Raw genomic sequence first — 21223 nt, 5'->3', positions numbered from 1 at the left:
AATAGAATTAATATTTTATCATTTGGCAGTATCCCTTGTTAGCTAAGAATTCTAACACTGTATATCTTCTCTGTCTGTCTACAGGAATTTAAACAGACCCTATATTAATATTTGCCTAAATCAAAAACTGTGCCAAGTGTACAAATTACGCTGGCCTCACTGCACGGCATATGCATCCAGTTGGTGCACAATGGGCCAGGGGCCCTCAAACGCATTCTCCAAACGGAGCAGATGGATGACAAAGGAGCAAAGGCTTAGGAAGCCCACCTCACTTCCTGGTTATTTTCCAAGCGATCTCACAGTTGTCAAAGTGAGTATAATTCCACAGGGTTCTAGGAGACTAAATCCAATTAAAAATATGTGGCTTCTCTAATATCGATTCCTCGAAAAACGCCTTTACAAGTTTCTACAAAGACACAACCGACAGACCCAAAGAAGCACGATGACCTAAAAGCCTTGCTTAGTGAACGACTGACAAGATTCAAATCCTCGGCGAAAATCAACAGGAATAAGAAGGGCTAAATGAAAACTTATAGCCTCATTATTTTCTAAGAAGCTTAGGCTGGAGGGAGCGAAAAGAAGCCATAAATTAAATAGCACTTTGCTTGAATAAAACGGGAACAAATGAGGGAATTAAGTTAAAACTAGCAGCTCACCACTGGACCAAAATTAATTGATAGATAAGCCGCATTTCTACGTAAATAAATATTATAAAAGATGGGAAAACCCAGCAATTTTCCTCCTTCTCTTCAGTATAGGCAAACAAATACCCTCTATGGAGAGAGAGAGAGAGAGAGAGAGAGAGAGAGTCTAGAATTAGCAGTGGTAACAAGTACGAATGACTTATATTGTATGTATAACGTATACTACATGCTTACTCATGCATTACACAGCCGAGGTAGTCATCTGTTGTTCAAATGTAGTATAGCGTAGTCTAAAATGAAACTGCCCCCTGAAGTGTTGGGCTACATTTAAAGAAATATATTAAAGTACGTATGACTCTCCTCAAATACTGTTTTGTTGTATGTTCTTTCAAATTATTAACTCATTACTATACATCCGTCATTATGAAATGACGCGACGGAGAGGTCATTTCACTGAAGGGTGTCCTGGAGATAGGGAGTAAAATGTCAGTAATTAAAGCATTTAGAGTACACGTTGGCACATGGTATGTACTATATGTGTTTATTATTATAATTATTATTATTATTAACTGTAAGTACAGATTTAGTCTATGATTAGTTAGAACATTTTTCTACTTTTGTCAATGACATAACAGTGACACATTTGAGCTGTGCCCTCACCACTCATATGGGTTTTATTTCAAATTATTATAAAACCTCATTAGCCCTTAGCTTATCTTAGAAAATCCGGATTCCTTCCTGGTCCTGTTCTCCTTACTAATTTATGTGGCTGTTATTTATAAATCAAAAAAAGAATTATTTATTAAGCACTTACTAGGTAAAAGCATTAAATGTTGCATGTAATAATGGCTGCAAAAAACTCATATAATTTTTTTTTTAAACAGCAAGCCACAAACTGCTGGTCTATCAATCAGTCCTAATAATAACACCATTAGAATGGAAGAGAAGAAATGACTCTATACTCTGGTTCACTGACACTCAGCGATTTAAGTGACATGCCAACATCATATAGCTATTATATGGAAAAGCCCAAACTGGACCGGAGTTCAGACATTGAACACTGAGACAGTCCTACTAGAATAGAGTACGAAATCAGGAAAGTTGTCAAGGGAGAGCTCCTGGATGCTGACGAATGATTTGTAAATGATGAGAAAAAGCTGCATACATCAAAGACTAGGGGTTTGGAAGGCAGGCTCCTCATGGATGGGAATGCAGTTACTCTGGAGATGACCACTTTGCAGTGCAATGGAATTTGCTTAATTATGGACTATAATGTGAGTGGGAAAATTAAACCCATAGAGCACGTGGTGTTATTTCGTTAAGGAATATAGAATTAAGGTATTCAAGTTGAAATGTTTTGGAGGCAGCGATTGGACCTAAATGGCAGGTGACAGTCCAGAAAAGAAGTTCACATCTTGAGAAGAAACTGCGGGATAAATGCATTCTTGATGCAATACAATCAGGAAGGTCCCAAGGTTAGGTATGTAAGTAATAATGGACCCTTTTGAGAGTTTTTTCTGAAGTCCTTTTTTGATCTATCAGCCATTTAAAAGATAATTTTGTCAGGTGCCTGGGTGGCTCAGTCTATTAAACTTCTGACTTTGGCTCAGGTCATGATCTTGCAGTTCATGTGTTTGAGCTCCACATCGGGCTCTCAGCTGTCAGCACAGAGCCTGCTTTGAATTCTCTGTCTTCCTCTCTTTCTGCACCTCCCCCGCTCATTCTCTTTCTCTTTCTCTCTTTCTCTTTCTCTCTCTCTCAACATAAATAAATAAACTTCAAATACTTGGCAATGAGAAAGAATGAAATATGGCCTTTTGTCGCAACGTGGATGGAAATGGAGAGTGTGATGCTAAGTGAAATAAGTCATACAGAGAAAGACACCATATGTTTCACTCTTATGTGGATCCTGAGAAACTCAACAGAAGACCAGGGGGGAGGGGAAGGAAAAAAAATAAGGTTAGGAGGGAGGGGGCCAGACCATAAGAGACTCTTAAAAACTGAGAATAGGGGCGCCTGGGTGGCTCCGTTGGTTAAGCATCCGACTTCGCCTCAGGTCATGATCTCACGGTTTGTGAGTTCGAGCCCCATGTTGGACTCTGTGCTATTAGGTCAGAGCCTGGAGCCTGCTTCAGATTCTGTGTCTCCCTCTTTCTGACCCTCCCCCGTTCATGCTGTGTCTCTCTCTGTCTCAAAAATAAATAAACATTTAAAAAATTAAAAAAAAAACCTGAGAATAAACTGTGGGGTGATGGGGAGTGGGGGGGGGTAGGTGATGGGCATTGAGGAGGGCACCTGTTGGGATGAGCACTGGGTGTTGTATGGAAACCAATTTGACAATAAATTTCATATAAACAAACAAACAAACAAACTTTAAAAACGGTAATTTTGTCATTCTGAATTTCTATGCTCTGGCTTGAGGTAAATTTAACACCAGTGTTTATAATCCATGCAACTTTACCGTCCAACGTATCTTTAGCCTACTCTATCGGATAAATAACTTGAAAAGGTTTAAAATAATACAAACTTATAGCACTGGCAGACAGATTCATGAATGGGAGAAATGTTCCATAATATTGGGAAATGTTAAAATAGGAAATATGGGAAATGACTGAATCCAATTTCGAGGTTGATGTTCATGCCGATGGGATAATTTTTACTGCACACTTTGAATTCAATTTCCTTTATTTTAACAAAACATATTCCATACACACTGCTTAGGATGGAATACTTTGCACGAACATAATCAGTTTTATAGGCCATGTTCTCAAGGAGGTTTATAGGATTCCAGTTCAGCATAAATGCTTTCCTGACAAGCACAGAGTTACACATCACCCTCCCTACACCTGCTCTCAGTCACCCACTTCGTTCGACCTACAGATTCGTGATGACACCCATCTCTACTCAAAGGGCAATTCCACTTTCTCTTTAGGAAGCTGTTTGAGATGACCCAGAGATCACAGTGAAGACAGGAATTCTTCTGCCCCAGCGATGTTGTTTTCTCAAATACGTTCAGTTTAGTCATTGAGAAAAGCCTTGGTTAGATCTCTCTCCATTTTAATACAAGCTGACAGGACACGTTCACTCTGCATTCAGTTTTGTCCATGATGAACAACCTCAAGTCCTTCTGGTCTAATTCCACAATAAATTTATCAAATACAGCAATGACACATTCTCTGAGAGGCATTTCTTTTTAAAGGAATATGCAATTAATGTAAATGTATATTCATAGACAATCTTACTGCAAGTTATTTTGTCAGAGTTCATTCGCCCTCTTTAGTAAGAGATGCCTTTCTAACATCTTTGCTGTCAAGATATAATAAATACATTCTTGAGGGACAGAGCCAACATTACTTGATGCAGCAGTAATCATAGTCAATGTGAATTAGAAATCATATGAAGGGACAAGAAATGAAGGAATCAGAAATGTTAAGTTCTACGAGTTGCAGGACCTAGTCCTTCTTGCTCCCTGGGGAACCACAGCACCCAGGCCATTGGCCACAACATAGGTGTGTTCAGTGAATACAGGGTGAAGTGTATGCAAGTTGAATTTCTCACTAGGTAGTGATTTCTTTAAGGCAGGCACGATGCCTCATAAATCTAGATACCCTGCTCAGTGCCCACACAGTATATGATACAGAATCGTGAATATGAAGACATCTTGTAGAGTGAGCTTGGGCTCTGATTTACAGAGCCAGGTGCTATACAAGGTGCAGTATGTACATGGTCTGTAATCCTCAGTCCTGCTCGATCATAGGTATTTCTATCCTCATTTACTGAAGAGGAATCTGAGGCACAGAGCAATTTTGGGACCCAGGTTATCTGACCCCAAATCCAAAATGCCTTCTATCACGTCACTTTACTCAGCTCTCTGCAAGCTGTCTTTGCCTTAGAGTATAGACCAACTCATTTATCTTCCTTGCTAATAAATGAAAAGGCAGCAAGTGTTGGATGCACTGATAACTTCATATACCTCAGAACGGCAGTATCTAGTCATAAACGACAGTTAAAAATTAGTATGTGGATTATTACATGTGGTTTAAATAACTTTATGTAGTTATGTATCTTCTTTGCAGCTAGAACTAAAATTGGGAATTTTCAAAAAAGCAGTAAATGTATTAAATTTAACCATATATATTTATATATATAAATGTGTGTATGTGTGTGTGTGTATACATGTATATAAAGATATGTGTGTGTGTGTGTGTATCCCATAAATAACTTAGGTTTAAAAGAGTTTTAAATGAGGGAGAACTTCACCCAAGCAAGTTGTTTTAACAAGTAACACAACTACGACATTTTTTGCCGTTAACTAATGTACTTGAATGATAAACCCACTCAACTTGAAGGGATGGGGACAATACAATGTCCAGGTTAGCAGAGGCAGCTGCCTTTGCTTTAATACACTGCACCTTTGTAAATGTGAATCATTAATTGAGAGGCTACTCACCCCCAAGAAAGAACAGATTTTAGTAGCAGATAAAGTGTTCAACACTTGGGCATGAAATGACAAAAGATTACCCTAAGATAGACTACGTCGCTTTGTAACGTTTTGCATATAGAACCATAAGTCTTGGTGCTGTGTCCAGGTGAGGGGTAAGGGACCTTCAGGGTTGTGGATGCAACACACTCCCAGCAACCTCATCTGTCACCACGCGTACTTACTTCATGGAAGGTGTAGTGTGGCAACAGCAGAGAACCCCTTTAGGCCCTCATGGCACAGCAAATGCATGATTTGCACGGCCTAGAATTCTTTTTGCATGGCAAAATCTAATAGAGTTGGACAAAGTGGCATCTGATGCTTATTAACTCCTATTTTTATATGATTGACTGACCTAATTTCCCAGGGTTTAAAATTCTACTTCTTATCACCTTTCTTGGCTGAAACTTCAGAGTTAGCTCTGTCAAATACTGCATGTCATTTACACATGTACAAGTCAAGTAACTGGGTGCACGGAAGGCCGGTGTCACTTTTAAATCCGGTCCCAATTAGAAAATACATCTTCAAAGCGGTTACATTCAGCTTCTCTTTCTCATACCTTCATCACCTTCACAATTCCTGGGAGCAGAAAAGTGACATCATGTGACTTTCAGTCATACCCTAGATCTTGCCATTACTAAAGCAGCTACCCTCCCATAATCTCAATTTCCAGGACTCCACTCTCTGACCAGCAGCTCTTCCCTTCTGCGACTCCCGCTCGAACAATCCTTCGGGAATGTCTAACGCCCTGGGATGTACAACCCATTATTCTGCTATCTCTCCTCTGCCCCTCAGCACCTCAGGACCTCACTTTCCTTCTTGTAAGCTTCAATTCCCTGGCCACACTGTACAACCTTGCTAAAACTAACAAAACTGTGGCCTTTGTCAAAATGGAACTTGAGACCCAAACATTTTCATTTTCGTATTCTAAAGTCACTCACTCTCTCTTGTGATTACAAAGCAACAAAAGACAACAACTATGTATGTGTATATACATATACAGATATATATGTATATATCTGTATATGTATATACAGATACAGATATGTATATCTATCTATATAGATATCTATATATCTATATATCTATCTATATAGATATCTATATATCTATAGATAGATCTATATCTATCTATAGATATCTATATCTATATAGATAGATAGATCTATCTATAGATATATAGATAGATATCTATAGATAGATATAGATCTGTCTATAGATATATAGATACAGATATAGATACAGATATAGATATAGATATCTATATCTATCTATCTATCTATCTATATATCTATATCTATATCTATATCTATATCTATATCTATATCTATATCTATATCTATATCTATATCCATCCTTAAGGGCTGGTCTTAAATTCATGGTCTCCAAACTAAAACTAACACTTAAAACGTTGCCTGGTTGACCTACTCTCTTTCCTTCCCTCCACTCACTCTGTCTCTCAAACCACTACTTCACATTTTCCCTTTCTTTCCCCAAACCTCATGAAATGATTCAAATGTCCCCCCATGCCAAGTTCTCTATAGAAAAAACTGGAAGAAGACAGAGTACACTCCTTTACAAGTAACCTGGTCACTCACGTGTTATTCATTCCCTCACTCATTCATTTGTAGAGTATTTATGTAGTGCGTCATGGAATCATAAAATATTGGTCTAGAAGGAACTTCCAACTTATAGAAGAAACAGTTGAGGCCCCCAAGTTTTCATTTCCCTGTTCTACACGTTGCACTGTAATAGGAAAAAACACCTGCCCTCTGTTGGTTTCTTGTCTTGGCTTCACCTAACCTCTGTGAAGATGGTGTAAAAGGGTACATCTTTATAAAATATCACATTGCTACACAATGTGACAAAACATGGTCACTGGTTCTACACCATCTCTTCATCAGGAGCTGGTTACAAGTGCAGAAATTCAGGGGCACCTGGGTGGCTCAGTTGGTTAAGTGTCCTGCTCTTGGTTTTGGCTCATCATCTCAGAGTTTCGTGAGTTCAAGCCCCATGTGGGGCTCCCCATGGGGAGCCTACCTGGCATTCTCTCTCTCTCTCTCTCTCTCTCTCTCTCCCTTTCTTTTTGCCCCCCCCCGCCAACTCTCTCTCTCTCTCTCTGTCTCTCTCAAAATAAATAAACTTTGAAAAAGAAAGAAAGAAATGCAGAATCTCAGGCACCACCCCAGGACCAGGAAATCAGACTGGGCAATTTAACAAGATCCTTTGGGGGCTTCATTGCCACACAAAAGCTTGAGAATTACCGCTCTATTGAACAACAACCAGAATGATAAGTACGGTCCGGGATCTGGGTTACTGCCAGGAGTTCCAGAAATAAAACTTCCCCCTTTTCTTCGGCAAGGCTACTCTTTTTCCTTCTCGACAGAGCAATCTTGTCTTTTTTTGTTTTGTTGGGATGTTGACTTGTGAAAATTCACCTGGTATTCACAATTCATCCCTTTGTGGATGACAAAGTTAGGAGCTTTGATTCTGTTGATACCAGAAACCTGATGCAACAGCACATCAGGGCAAACCTCATACATTTTAAATTAAGATGGTGCAGCACAGTTAAGATGAAAAAGCGTAAGCTCTTCTCGGGATGGCAAAGCCGAGGCAAATGCAAGCTTGGTGCCGTGAAATCAAATATGTGTTGTTTTCTTCATCTAAGTACACACACGCCTTCTTTTAAAAACCATAGATTTTACTTTGGGGCCAAAAAGAGGTTAAAGCTGATTGGTTTGTATTCTCAAAAGAGGAGAGAAAAGGTTATGTTGTGGGGCAGAAGAGGGAGGAAGGAGAAAGCTCCTCCCACTTTCTTCTTTTTTTAATTTTTTTTTTAACGTTTATTCATTTTTGAGAGACAGAGCATGAGTGGGGAAGGGGCGGAGAGAGAAGGAGACACAGAATCCGAAGCAGGCCCCAGGCTCCGAGCTGTCAGCACAGAGCCAGACATGGGGCTTGAACTCACAAACTGCGAGATCATGACCTGAGCCGAAGTTGGACACTCAACCGACTGAGCCACCCAGGCGCCCCTTGAAATTACTTCTGAATCCTTCCACGGAAAAGTATTTCCAGTCTTACTGTCCTTTTACTTTATTTTTAAATCGGTATCTCTTAATGTGTTCATAATGCCATCTTTTCGGAAAACTCCATGAATAGCGTTTTCTGTCAAAGTGCTCACATTTCAATGAAAACAAACAGATGCAGCCACTATTAGTACTGTGATTCTAGGTCAAAGACGTGTCACACATAATTTCATGCTAAAAATGTCCACTATGTAAAATACTAAAGTACCCAAATTGCATGGTAGAAATGAAGTGATTGTTACCTAAAAACACAACAACACTCCCATTAGCATATATTCACTTTCTCCATTGTTAAATGGAAAAAGGTCCAAAATTACAAATTATTTGAGGTCACGATATATTTTTTTAAACAAGGTCTCTTGATGTTTGGCCTTGAGCATAATTCAAAACCAATTCTCTAGATGCCTTTCCAAATCAAGTTTTTACGTTTTTCAACAGCCTTCCCCATATAAAAATTCTGACACAACCCACAGGTCATCAGTACACATTGTGTTGTCCACAGATGGTGATTGCTTCGTCATTGGCAATGGAGAGCCTTCCTGAACCCGATTAACATGAATGACACCTAGTCACCTGGGAGGAAGAGGTTTTAAATCTGTATGAGGTAATAGAGTTTACATGTATTTTGTTTCGTTTTTTCCTTTTAATACCTCTGTCTTATTTGTAAATGTCCGGGCCAAATGTTCATAACAAAACAAATCTACTGACTATAAGACACTGTATGTTTTCAATTATCCTACTCCTTTGATTAATTTATTTAATCCTCACTTTCTAATGGAATGAGGGGGGCTACTTTGGCACAGCTTATACACATGTATATTTATATACATGTATTTCACATTTTGGTGCAGTTTGGTTTAAGTAGAACTACTCCTACTTCCTAAACAGGGCTTTTCACTATATGTATGCTAGAAGCATCTGTCATATGGTGGAAGGCATTTTTTATACAGCTCAATCCCAGAGGACTAATGGGAGGGGCTGACAATACTTTTTAAAGCATCTTGAAGAGGGACATGTGGGTGGCTCAGTCGGTTAAGCATACAACTTCAGTTCGGGTCATGATCTCACGGTTCGTGGGTTTGATCCCTGCTTCAGGTCTGTGTTGACTGCTTAGAGCCTGGAGCCTGCTTCAAATTCTGTGTCTCCCTCTCTCCCTGCCCCTCCCCCACTCATGCTCTGTCTCTCTCAAAAATAAACGCTAAAAAATTTTTTTTAAAAATAAGTATCTTGAAAAGCATGGATAGTAATATGAATGTATCTTTAAAATAAAATATTTAAATGAACCTAAAGCTGAATATAAACATCCTCATACTCACATGTACTGAGTGAACCTACAGTAGTACTTGGTGCCTTAAACAACATGGCACCTCGTCCGTTCTGTTAGATCCTTGGATACTGGGAGCCTTCCAAGTTAAGTGACTGTCATAGGCAGTTGCAGATATATTACCATCTCCACAGATTGGTTACAAAACCAATCATGATCCCAAGAGCTGGCAATATGAATGAGTTCTCCTGCATCATCCCCCTCTCGAACCTCCTGCCTCCATTACATTACTGATGTCCCTGAAACACAACTTGCATTTTTCAAAGTAAACTGGAAGTTCTTCCCCTCCTTTCCAGTGTTACAAAGAAAACCACAGGCTCAAATTGACTTCACTTAGATTACGGCCCCAAGTCAGTAAACCATGGCTTAATACTTAACCTAAACTGTAGTTTCAATTCCCCAGAAATGTAACCTTTTACCAGGCAACCTGAGAATTGTCTGGTCAGTACCAGGAAATTTACTCATAGACCTCTTTCATTCCCATTACGAGGATGGCATTGCCTAAACAATGGATTCTCTGCCATAGTTTCCTCTATTCACTCCCTCTCTACTTTAAAAGCTTTTCCTTTTCTTTTTAACGTTTATTCATTTGAGAGACAAAGAGTGTGTGTTTGCACACGTGAGCAGGGGGAGGGACAGAGAGAGAATCCCAAGCAGGCTCCACACTATCAGCACAGAGTCCTATGGGGGGGGGGGGGCGCTTAAACTCATGAACTGTGATATAATGACCTGAGCTGAAATGAAGAGTTGGACTCTTAACAGACTGAGCCATCCAGGCGTCCCTGCCTTTCCTTTTCCGTAGCCCTTTGGAACTCCTCTCTATTGCTTGATGGGATGCTGCCTATTTCATGAATTGATTTTGAGTTTGATTTTACTTGGTCGATTTTTTTGTTATTTAACACTATATTGCCCTTAGAATGTGGTGTTTAAAGTGCTGATGCATGTGTACTGAACTGTAAGGACCAGATTTGGATTTAATATTTACGTGAGAAGGTGAGCCATTAGAAGCTGCTTCTCAATACTGACCATGTAGCAGAGTCACCTGCAGGGATGGCGACACCAGACTGCTGGGCTCCACCCCCGAGTGTGTGACACAGTACAATCTGTGCAGGGCCCTGAAACTGGTTTGTCTAACAAGCTCTGGGGTGATGCTGCTGCTGGTGACAGGCCACACTTAGAGAACCATTGTATGGCGACACCTCTCAGTCCACAGTTGTTCTGAAAAGCATTTCATAAAAATTTTACTTGTCTTTTGTCTGGGCATCTTTTAAATTACTGCTTCTCTTTAAACCTTATACCGTCATAAAATTCATCATAAATTTGAAGTTGGAAATGAATGTGGAAAGGATATAAGAATAAACGCCAGGGCAAAATCATGAGCTAAGTTATCCATTGCCTCTGGCTTTTAAGGATTTTTCTTCTACGGTGTTGAAATTATAATCCTTAGGTGAAAGCAATGCACATGTGTGCGTGTACATGCACACATGATCTGTGGGCAGTGTTTAATAGGTACAAGGACATTAATAGATAAATAAAGACTTTTTTAATATTGGCCAACATTTACAGCAAAATGATTTAATAATCTGAGAACGAATGCTGAACATTGCTTAGCAAAGTAAAAGTAAAATGTGGATTCATATTACAAAGATGTGAATCAGTTTATTTGCTCAAATAATTAAGAAAATAATCTGGCAATGTGAAATAACCCTATAGCTTAGATTTCTTTTTATTTGATAATTGTTACTATTTTAGACTCTCAGTCCTCCATCATTTTCATTGCCATCATAAAAGTGGTTAATAGGTATTATTAAAAGTTCTTGGTTCTCTAATTACTGCAAGATACATCTTATCAACATTTACAATTTTGTTTCTGCCCTAGCCCTCTACATAATATATAATGTACAAAGGGCATAATACTACTGTCCATCTATATTCTTAGCATAGAAGTCACACAACTAGCCAATAGAGACATTTTGAAATATATTCTCAAACAAGGGGATATAAAATAAAATATTTAATCTTTCACTTTATTTTTTTTCTTGTTTTTTTAGTTTCCTTTAACTTGTCCATTCAGATAAAAAGAGCAGGTTAATGTCTTGCAGCCTTTCTCAGCAGAGAATAGAAAACAGGATTTGAGAGGCTATTTTCACAATTCTCTCAAGTATGGAATGCATCAAGTACCATTCTAGAATTAATTCATTACATTAAATGGATGACTTAGTGCCCTGGTTGTGAATGGCTGAACAATTCAATCAAAACATATAGAAACTTCCAAGGATATAGACCCCATAACGGAAAAAGATGTGATCCACAGCAGAAATGTTTTTGTGGAGACAAAAGACACGTGGGATATGGTCTAGAAGAAAAATATCCTAGACTAGAATGCTGCACATTTTAATAGGCCATTATTTCAAACCGATTTCTCAGATATTATCCTTGTAATAATCTTGCCAAGTCAATATTATTCCTCATTTTATAGATTAGTGGTACGAACATTAAAAAATTCAGAAGCTGAGTCCTGTGGCTGGTAAGGAGCAACACAGGGGTCATCACTCCATGCCAGGATGGTGTTCCTGGACCCGCCACCATGAACCATTTGATTTCCCAATAGGTCTAGTTGTCCTAAGAAGCTCGCCTCTAGTGTCCATATACCCATTTTACTGATTTTCACTTAATCCAGGTAATTAAATCTTCAGGATGCACTCTCCCACACACACCAGCATAGCTTGTGCACCTGCTGCCCATGAGAAGGAATGTAGGACCAAGTTTCCCTGATTAAGGCTCCCCATCATCATGCAGTCTGATTCTCCCACGGCAAGAGGGAAGCAGAGCTTTGGAAGTCCTGTGGACCTGACCCGCCCAGCTTTAGAGAAGGAAGAAAACCACTGACACAAAACCACTGATGTGGTAACCTGCCTTCCACTTAGAAACCATAGAAAACTAAGGACAGCCACAGGGACAAGCTGAGAGGTGAGAATGTTACCAACATTGAGGTGTGGGAGGAGCTCTTTGCCACACCCCACTGCTAGAAAGAGGACCCAGACTGAACAGCATCCTCCTTTCTTGCTAATATTGCAAAAAACGTGGCTTAGAAAGAGAAGAATTTCATTCAACAGCTCTGTTTACTACATTATGTTCGCATAACTCTAAATTTGCTAGGCCATTCTTTAGAACCTTTTCTTTTTAAAAACCCCCCTAATTCTGCCTCATTCCCTGGGTAAAATCATTAGGGACTAACACCGTGGGCGGAAAATTAATTTCCAACAACTCCCGGGGAGGGACAGTGATGTACAGACTCACTGGAGTCCCTAGAAGCGCCATTTCACCCTGAGTCGCTTTCCCTATCACAATCTAAGCAAGCTTACACTCAGCCTGACCTCGTTGCAAAGGTAATACTGTGGGAGCAGTCTTCCAAACACTCTGGAAGCCAAAACTGTCAACAGACTGTCAGTGTGTCAACACTGGTTTTCATATTCTCTTCTAACAAAACAAACAGGAGAGTCACATACCTCAAGATGTTTTAACATTTTAATTAGTGAGCTGTGGGGAGAAAAAAAATCAGTGGGTGCAGAGATGGGACTGTTTTTGTCAGGTTCCCATTTAACACTATTTAGTAGTATTTTTTAAACACAAGCATTGGTGTTAAACACTGTCGGTACTGAATTTCTCTGGAAATAAGTGTACATTATATATGCCTTTCACCTCAAAACATCAGTAGCAATGCTGACTTAAACACTATTGTAATTAATATATCTCAGGATATATCACATCTACCTTGGAAACATTTGAATCTCTTGTAAGGGAACATCTCTTTAGTCCTGACTTAAAAGGGAGGAGAAAGTTAAGAAAACCATTTGTTTCCTGTAGGCTTCTACAAGACAGGGGTCATCTCTACAACACAGTAGCAACCCAGTGCTATTTTTAAATGAATGAATGGATGAATAAGTGTATACACATGAATCAAAGAGCATCATTGAATACCGATAATTCTATAGATCCCACACAATAGGTATCAGTACTCATCCACCAATGAAGTGATCACAGTGTAAACAGCTAACATTTTACTGGGAACAAGAAAGCAGAGGGTGATATGGAGCCAGTAAAGACTGGCTTCCCTTTTCAGAAACGGTATTTCTACAAATGTCCCCTGAAACCACTTTTTCAATGCAAACACCGTAGCCTTCCCTCCAATTTGCTGTTCCCTCTGCCTGGGTAACCTGGATAACCTTTCTGTTCTTTGGAACCTTTCTGGAAAGAAACCTTTCCACACCTGAAGGCCCAACTCAAATGTGCTCCTCTGAGCTGACGTTCTCCTTCTCCATTTACAATCAATTGTTCCGGCCTTTGTACTTAAAACGCTGCATTGTAATTAACGTGAATATGCCATCCCTTCCATTACATTGGGCTTCCCTCTAGTTCCAGAAGTGTGTCTTATTCATCTTAGTATTTTCTTTGGTTTAGAATAATGCCCTGAATCTATATTAGGCATGTGCTAAGTCTTATGTCATAAAGTTACATTAAAGGGAGTTAAGAGTAGGACCATTTATTGAAGTAAAAGTTGTAGTCTTGACCCAAAAGAGGGAGGTGGTTCTAAAAGAGCTTTTGTTCACTAGCATTTCTCCTTGAGATCACTCAGGGATGGGGAAGAAAGCCACAGTGTGGGTGTGTGTGAGACCCTTTACCAGGCTGTGATGATGGCCACAAGGTCCAGTATACTTTTTTATAATGCTTTAAAAAATGATTGTCATTCAAGGACCTTGAACTACATTTTATATTTGTTATAACCACAACTGAAGAGCTAACACATTTTTCACAGACATGTTTTTTTTAAGAGCACCATCCATGATCTGGAACACATTTTTCACATCTTTCCCCGTATCACGGATATGAGAGACCCTATAGTACATCCTGGTCTCACTGTGCAAATATCAAGAGATGCCTATGGTTTAGGTTTGTCAGTTTGTTGGGAAAATGTTCTGATTCCTCATCATTAACAAGTTAATTTATCTGCAGAAACTGTCAGTAAACTTGTCAATGTTTTAGTAATAAAAATACTCGGTTCTCTCTTCTTCAATTACCACTTTTTTTTTAATCAAAGTATCCAGGTACACTTTATATATGGCATTATGATTCCCCTTGAATGTAATAAGTGAAGAAAACACCCCAAGACACATATGTTATTTTAATTCACCAATAACTCATTAATACTTCATAACTAAAATCTGAATTAACAGTAAGAAATCTGCTATATATGTATTTTTTTCTGCTATCCTCAAACCTGAGAATTTCTTTATAGGCTTCTAGTTCTTTTGAATTGGAGAGTAGACCTCTTCTATTTTAACATATACATAACTGAAATAAAGATACTGGAATCTGTAGTGTCCACATTGACAGAGACTAACCCCACAATATTATGCTCTGTGAAATACAGATTTCCCACTGGGAAACAATCTTCTGTTTCAAAATTGTGAACTGAGGGGCGCCTGGGTGGTTCAGTCAGTTAAGCCCCAGACTTCAGCTCAGGTCATGATCTTGTGGTTCATGAATTTCAACCCCCCATCAGGCTCTGTGCTGACAGCTCAGGGCCCAGAGCCTGCTTCCGATTCTGTGTCTCCCTCTCTCTCTGCCCTTCCCCACTCATGCTCTGTCTTGCTCTGTCTCTCTCTCTCTCTCTCTCAAAAATAAATAAGCATTAATTACTATTTTTTTAAGTTGTGAACTGAATAGTACTCCACAATTATCTTATTTGAAAGGCCCAAGAAGAGCTCTAAGCATTTGACACCTAACTGGGCATAATTGATGTATTTTTAACTTTTGCTTCTTCTAGTTTGTTCAGACAAATACTGGGTAATAGACTGAATATGATAATGTCACCTTCATTAACCTAAAGTCTATTTTTGCACTTACTATTGACATTTAAAGATCGCCTCATACGTGTTGCTGTGTTCTCAATGACTGATTTTACAAGACATGTTTCTACATTCCAAATATTTTTGCTGCTTCATAAAAAAGGCCTTAAAATGCCTTTTCAAAGAGTTTTACCTTCTTTCTTTGCAGCTGTGAGCAAAGCAAATGGGTCTCTATGGAGAAAAGAGTGTGTTTCTCCTAATTCCTAAAATCACAACCAAAACCCTCACTTGTTCTTGAGTTTACTTCTCTCCTAGCTGCCCCTTTACTAATAGAGTAGTAGGGCTGTTGCTTGGACCAAGGCCAATAAATCTCAGTTTCCTTGGAGCAACCCATTTCATTTGCAATCTGTGGCACCCACGTATTCTGTGTAGGTGCTGGTCTGTCACAGCTTTCTCTGAATGCCTCTAGGCATTTTTTGCACATATCTGCGTTTAACTGTGTGCTGTAAGTTGCATACTGAAAGTTGTTCATTCAACTACTTATGTCCTGTGCTGTATTCACATGTACACTTAAAGTTGCTCGCTAGTAGAAGCCATGCCATTCTTTTATTTCCTGAAGAGTCACAGTCTAGGATTAGGCATATTATGAGCACACGGTAAATTCTCATGGCAATTGACAGCTCCAGATACTGTAGGGCGTGAATATCTTCTCCTGCATTTCCTAACCCACACTCCTATAGTCAGTTGCTCACTCAAGATCCTCACCAATTAGGCATTTTGAATGAAAGAAACAAACCTGAACTTTTCTTTTGTCTCCCAGATATCAGCACCATCCTTGGTATAAGTTATCACCACCTTCCCAGGTTACATCCAAACCTTGAAGCTATGATTGACTTTTATTTTTTCCTTTTCCTTCTCTCATACCCAGACTATTGCAAAGTTATAGGTGCTACCTCCAAAATAAAATCTGAATCTCAGTACTTGTCTCTACGTTTCCTGCTACTCTCCTGGTTCAAACGCCATCATCTTTCCCTGAATCACTCAGTAGCTTCCCACCAGTTTTCTCTTCTTCATCTCATCCCTCCATAGTTCATTGTTTCCTGGGGTCATCTTGCCATCTTTTAAGAGATCAATCAGATCTCTGCCTTTCATGCTGGATTACCCTACTGGCTTCCATTTCTCTTAGATTAATGCACCATCTACCATAGCACAGAAAGCCCTTCAGGACCTGGGCCCTGCCTACCTCCTTACCTATTCTCCCAGTCTTTTTACCCTTGCCATACCCATGCAAGCACATTAGTCCGATAGAGCATAAGAACTGCAAATAGAAATCAATGCGTTTGGGAGATATCCCACCTAGCCTACAGGAAGGGTTAAAGAAAGAACAATTTGGAGGAGGATTAAACATTTGCCAGAGAGACAAGGTGTGTGTGTGTGTGTGTGTGTGTGTGTGTGTGTGTGTGTAAAGAGGGAGAAAGAGTAAACAGGGCAGAGTACTTCAGTTAAGTGTTATTTTTCCAAATATCATTCATAGTGGTATAATACACTCCATTGTTACCTACTAGAAATGGTAAACTATACCCTGTATCTTAGAGAATTTCTGAGTACATCCCAAATCCTTGCCAGCTTTACATATCTGCTTCATTTCTTTAATGATCGTCTCAAAACTGGGCACTGTTCATAACTTCAGTTATGACGCATGGCTGTCATGACCTTGCAGCTAAAAGTATGGGACATAACTCTATATATTTACATGACTGACATGTTAGAAAAACAATCTCACAGCACAGGGGCTAGTGAACTATAGCCAGTAGGCCAAATCTGGCTGACTGTCTTTTTGTAAATAAAGTTTTATTGTAAAACAGACATACCCATTTATTTATATATTATCTATGGCTGCTTTTCACTAAAGTTACAGAGTAGAAATTATACAGAGTATAATTGGGGCAGAGGTCCTATGGTCCCACAAAGCAAAATACATTTATTCTCTGGCCCCTTGCAGAAAAAGTTGACAACCACTCTCATAAAAGCAGCCTTTTTTTTTTTTGAGAATTAAAAGAATAGGACATTTTTCATGGGTTAAATAAACGGCACTCTTTTAAAAAAAGGTGTTTTTTTTAATGTGGTAATAGAGTAGTTTGTATTTATTACTATTCCTAGGATAGTTTAATTGTTAAAGAAAACATTGTGGTTTATATAAAGGCCGTATAAGTGCGGTATTATTGCTGTGGGATCAGCTGATATTTCCAGACATGAAAGTACCTTTCAGTACATCTTTAAAATGTACAACAATGGGAAGTGATTTGCTGAAATAAAACTGTTATATCTGGCTCCAGCCCAAATTGCTCAAGGCCATGTAAAAGTCTGAGGAAATGCAGACATAATAGGCTTGCCAGGTTGGAAGTAAAATCACATTTTTCTAAATGCAAAGACTAATCTTGTGCCACTCACTAAACGGAGTTCAGGTTTCGATGACAGTCCTTACTAACCTCTTATTTTCTGTATGTGTATAATTTTTCATTCCAATATATTCCAGGTTGCTTAGTCATATCATGCAAAGGATTTTTAAACTGTTTCTGAACTGCATATATTTAAATAATTTCGTTAACTTTTATGTTTGACTGAACAAAAGTTTTCGGTCTTCAAATGCTTTATTGCATTTTAATGGTTCACAAAATGACTTTTTTTCCAGCTTGAAATTTTGCAGTTGACTAGCTGACACTGTAGAGTAGCTGTGTATGTACCTAATAGCTTATGTCATTTCATTAATGGAAAGGGGAAAAGAATATGGTACTTATGCCTACTCCGACAAGATGTTCATATGAACGATAAGCTATTTTTCTCCTTATTTAATGTAGCATTTTAATAAGATGATAGCCAAAATCATGGGAAATATTATGGTCATCAAAAGCCTAGAACTCTTGAGCAAGAAACAAACAAGAGCCCAGCCTCAATTGTGAACCTCTTCCAATTGTGTTGATCAGGACCGTCCTGGAGCCGTCTCGAAATTCCTGTGTAGAGTATTTTGCTCCTTTACCTTCTTCCTCCTGTCTCCACTTTTGAGGCAATTGTACCGCTTCGTTTTCAGGACTTTTCTATTCTGACTCTCTATCTTCTTCAGTCTAGTCGTCTGGTTATAACAATTACACCTGGATGCACAGTCAGCACCTCCCAGTTCTGGGGAAGCATTTCCATCTCTCCAGACAGAGCCACGATGATTAATTACATCACTCGATGTATGGTATGGGGGAGTTTACCCTCACTATTCTTCCTTTTCAAAATTTATTGCCAAGGCCCCTATATTTATTTTACAATATGAACTTAACACATGGCTAGAGAATAAAGGTTGAAATTAGAAAGCAATCAATACACGGGACTGCACAGGATAATTGTTTGACTGTCACCAGTGCCTCACTTCTCTTTTCCTTCCTCACATGGATTAAGTTGGTGCGTCTCAAACTGTGATCTATGGACCACCTGTGTCAGAAGGGATTGAGTCGTTCTCTTAAAATATCAATTCATAAGCCCCACCCCAGGCCTTCAGAAACAGTACCATGCCAGTGAGCCAGTTAAAAAAAAAAAAATCCCCAGATGGTAATTACCCATGCCAGACTTTAAGAACCAATGCAATACATTTTCAAAAGTTATGAAATTTTTTTTGAAAGAATATATCCTTCTTTTCTGCTCCATTTATCACATTCTGTACGATATATTTCCTTCCTTCTACTCCAATCCAGGCCCTTATCCCTCATGTCTGTATAATCAAAACCTTTGAAATGATTCCCTTGCCTCTAGTCTTCTGATGCTGCCAGATCTGTCCCCTAGAATCATAATTTTAACATCTAGTCACCTGCTTTCTAGTGGATGTACCATTTTTCTACTTGATATTAATGGCACCTGGTTAGTTAAGGCGTCCCTTTAATGCCTACAAAATCCTGTCCCCAAGAGAGTTAGATTACTCCCTGCTGTTAAACACAAATTCCCTTTTCTACCTCTGTTCAAGTTTTTCCAGGAGCCTGGTTCCACTTCAATTCAACTTATTTATCATGCAAAGTTCACTTCAAGTTTGCATTCCTGCAGGAAACACTATCTCACCACCTCAGTGGCCTGCCCCCCTGGGGTCCAGCAGCATTCAGACACAACCCGAGTCTTTGTTGTGGCTATTTGTGTGTGTGTTAAGGCATATGCCACAACCATCCACCCATTCCAGTGGAAAACACGATTGATTTGACTAGAATTCCAGTTTTCAAGGACTTACAAGCATGAATTTAAAGCAGCTTGGAGACCTTCTCTTCAAGTAGATATATAAGTGACAGACTACTTCTGTTAGGGACGCAGCAAAAAAGGGGATCACGAATAGAAAAAGAGTTTTTAGCAGTGGCCTCCTGAAACAGATCAAATGAACCTAAAATAAACCTGACTTGAGAAATTTCCTTCTGCATCTGAGAGAAGCTGAAAGGTATGGGCTTTAGTGGGAAGCTAGTGTGAACACAACTAGGGCTGTGTAACTCTGTATTTTGAGAAGGAGGGCTGTTCAGTGTAGATACAATGGTCTAGATAGAAGGAAGCAAAGAGCAGCCAAAATATCTGTACATGGTGGCTCTGGTCCAGTTAAGCAGAAGCAGATACTCAGGTCTCCTTATTCTGAGATCTGGGCCCGCAGGAAACAAGTACTTCTAATGGTTCTCAAAGCTAGAAAAATCATTCTTTCTAAGTCATGAATAAAGCCTATTATTATATCTGTCACCCTATTTCACCCCCCACCCTCCCTCTGATTATCTCTGTGTGGTTCCATTAAATAAAGATTCAGTTTATAGGTACTACCTTATGCACATGGCATTATGTTAGGCACAGGGACACCATTGTGAGCATTGCACAGTACGGGCAAAACCCTGGAACATTTACAGCTAATCATTGTGTGAGGGTATAATTTCTACTTGAAATTTTATGGCATAAACCAAAAGCTACTGGGACAAAGAGGCAGAGGCAATTCTAGCAAGGCAATTGTGAAGGTCCTGAGGAATAAATCACTCTCACATAAGTGGCAATAAGCAGCAAGACTATTCTAGGAAGAGGGAACAGAATCACTCAAAGCACAGAAGTATATATATGCTTGAGGGATTGGGGAAGAAGCATCTAGAATGGAATGTAGACTGCATGATGGAAGTATGGTGGGTGGGAGAACATGGAACTTTCCAGTACAGGTTGAGATACTGCATGTGACTTTGAGGAGTATCAGTGATGAGTGGTGTGGCCTTGGACATTTATTTTATTACTCTCTAGAATTCTTCTGTTACTTTAAAAATAGATATATTATTTTCCAGGGGCACCTGGGTGGCTCAGTTGGTTGAGAATATGACTCTTGATTTAGGCTCAGGTCATGATCCCAAGATCGTGGGATTAAGCTCCTCTCTGGGCTCCACACTGAGCAGGGAGCCTGCTTACCATTCATTCTCTCTCTCTCTCTCTCTCTCTCTCTCTCTCTCTCTCTCTCTCTCTCCCCCCCCCCGCCCCTTTCTCTGCTCTGTCAATCTCTATCTCTCTAAAAAAACAAGAAAAAAAAGACGTTTTATTTTTTCAAAAGATGCTGACCCTAAAAGAAAAAAAAATATTTTACCTCATATACAAGATTTTGTTAATGTAATAGCCCCGATTATCTGTCTTATAGCTAATATTATGTTTCAAACAGGCAGCTTCAGATATGCATAGAAGATTGTATCATCTTAATCTGTAGAACTACCCCACAGGGTCATTCCTAATGTCATTGATGGCCTTTGCCCCCTTCCTTATGTTCCTCATAGTGGTAATTTCAAGTGTTTCTAACATAAATTTTCAGGATC

General features: G+C 39.2%; 1 protein-coding gene across 1 annotated transcript in view; it reads right to left on the bottom strand.

Annotated features, from left to right (window-relative positions):
• The window catches only part of GPC6 (glypican 6), a 1104197-nt gene that overhangs the window by 571907 nt on the left and 511067 nt on the right, over positions 1-21223 (bottom strand). The window lies entirely within an intron of this gene.

This window comes from Acinonyx jubatus, chromosome A1 (assembly GCF_027475565.1).
Source record: "Acinonyx jubatus isolate Ajub_Pintada_27869175 chromosome A1, VMU_Ajub_asm_v1.0, whole genome shotgun sequence".
NCBI lineage: Eukaryota > Metazoa > Chordata > Mammalia > Carnivora > Felidae > Acinonyx > Acinonyx jubatus.
Note: the sequence above shows the minus strand (reverse complement) of the source record. Positions and strands in the feature narration are given on the sequence as shown.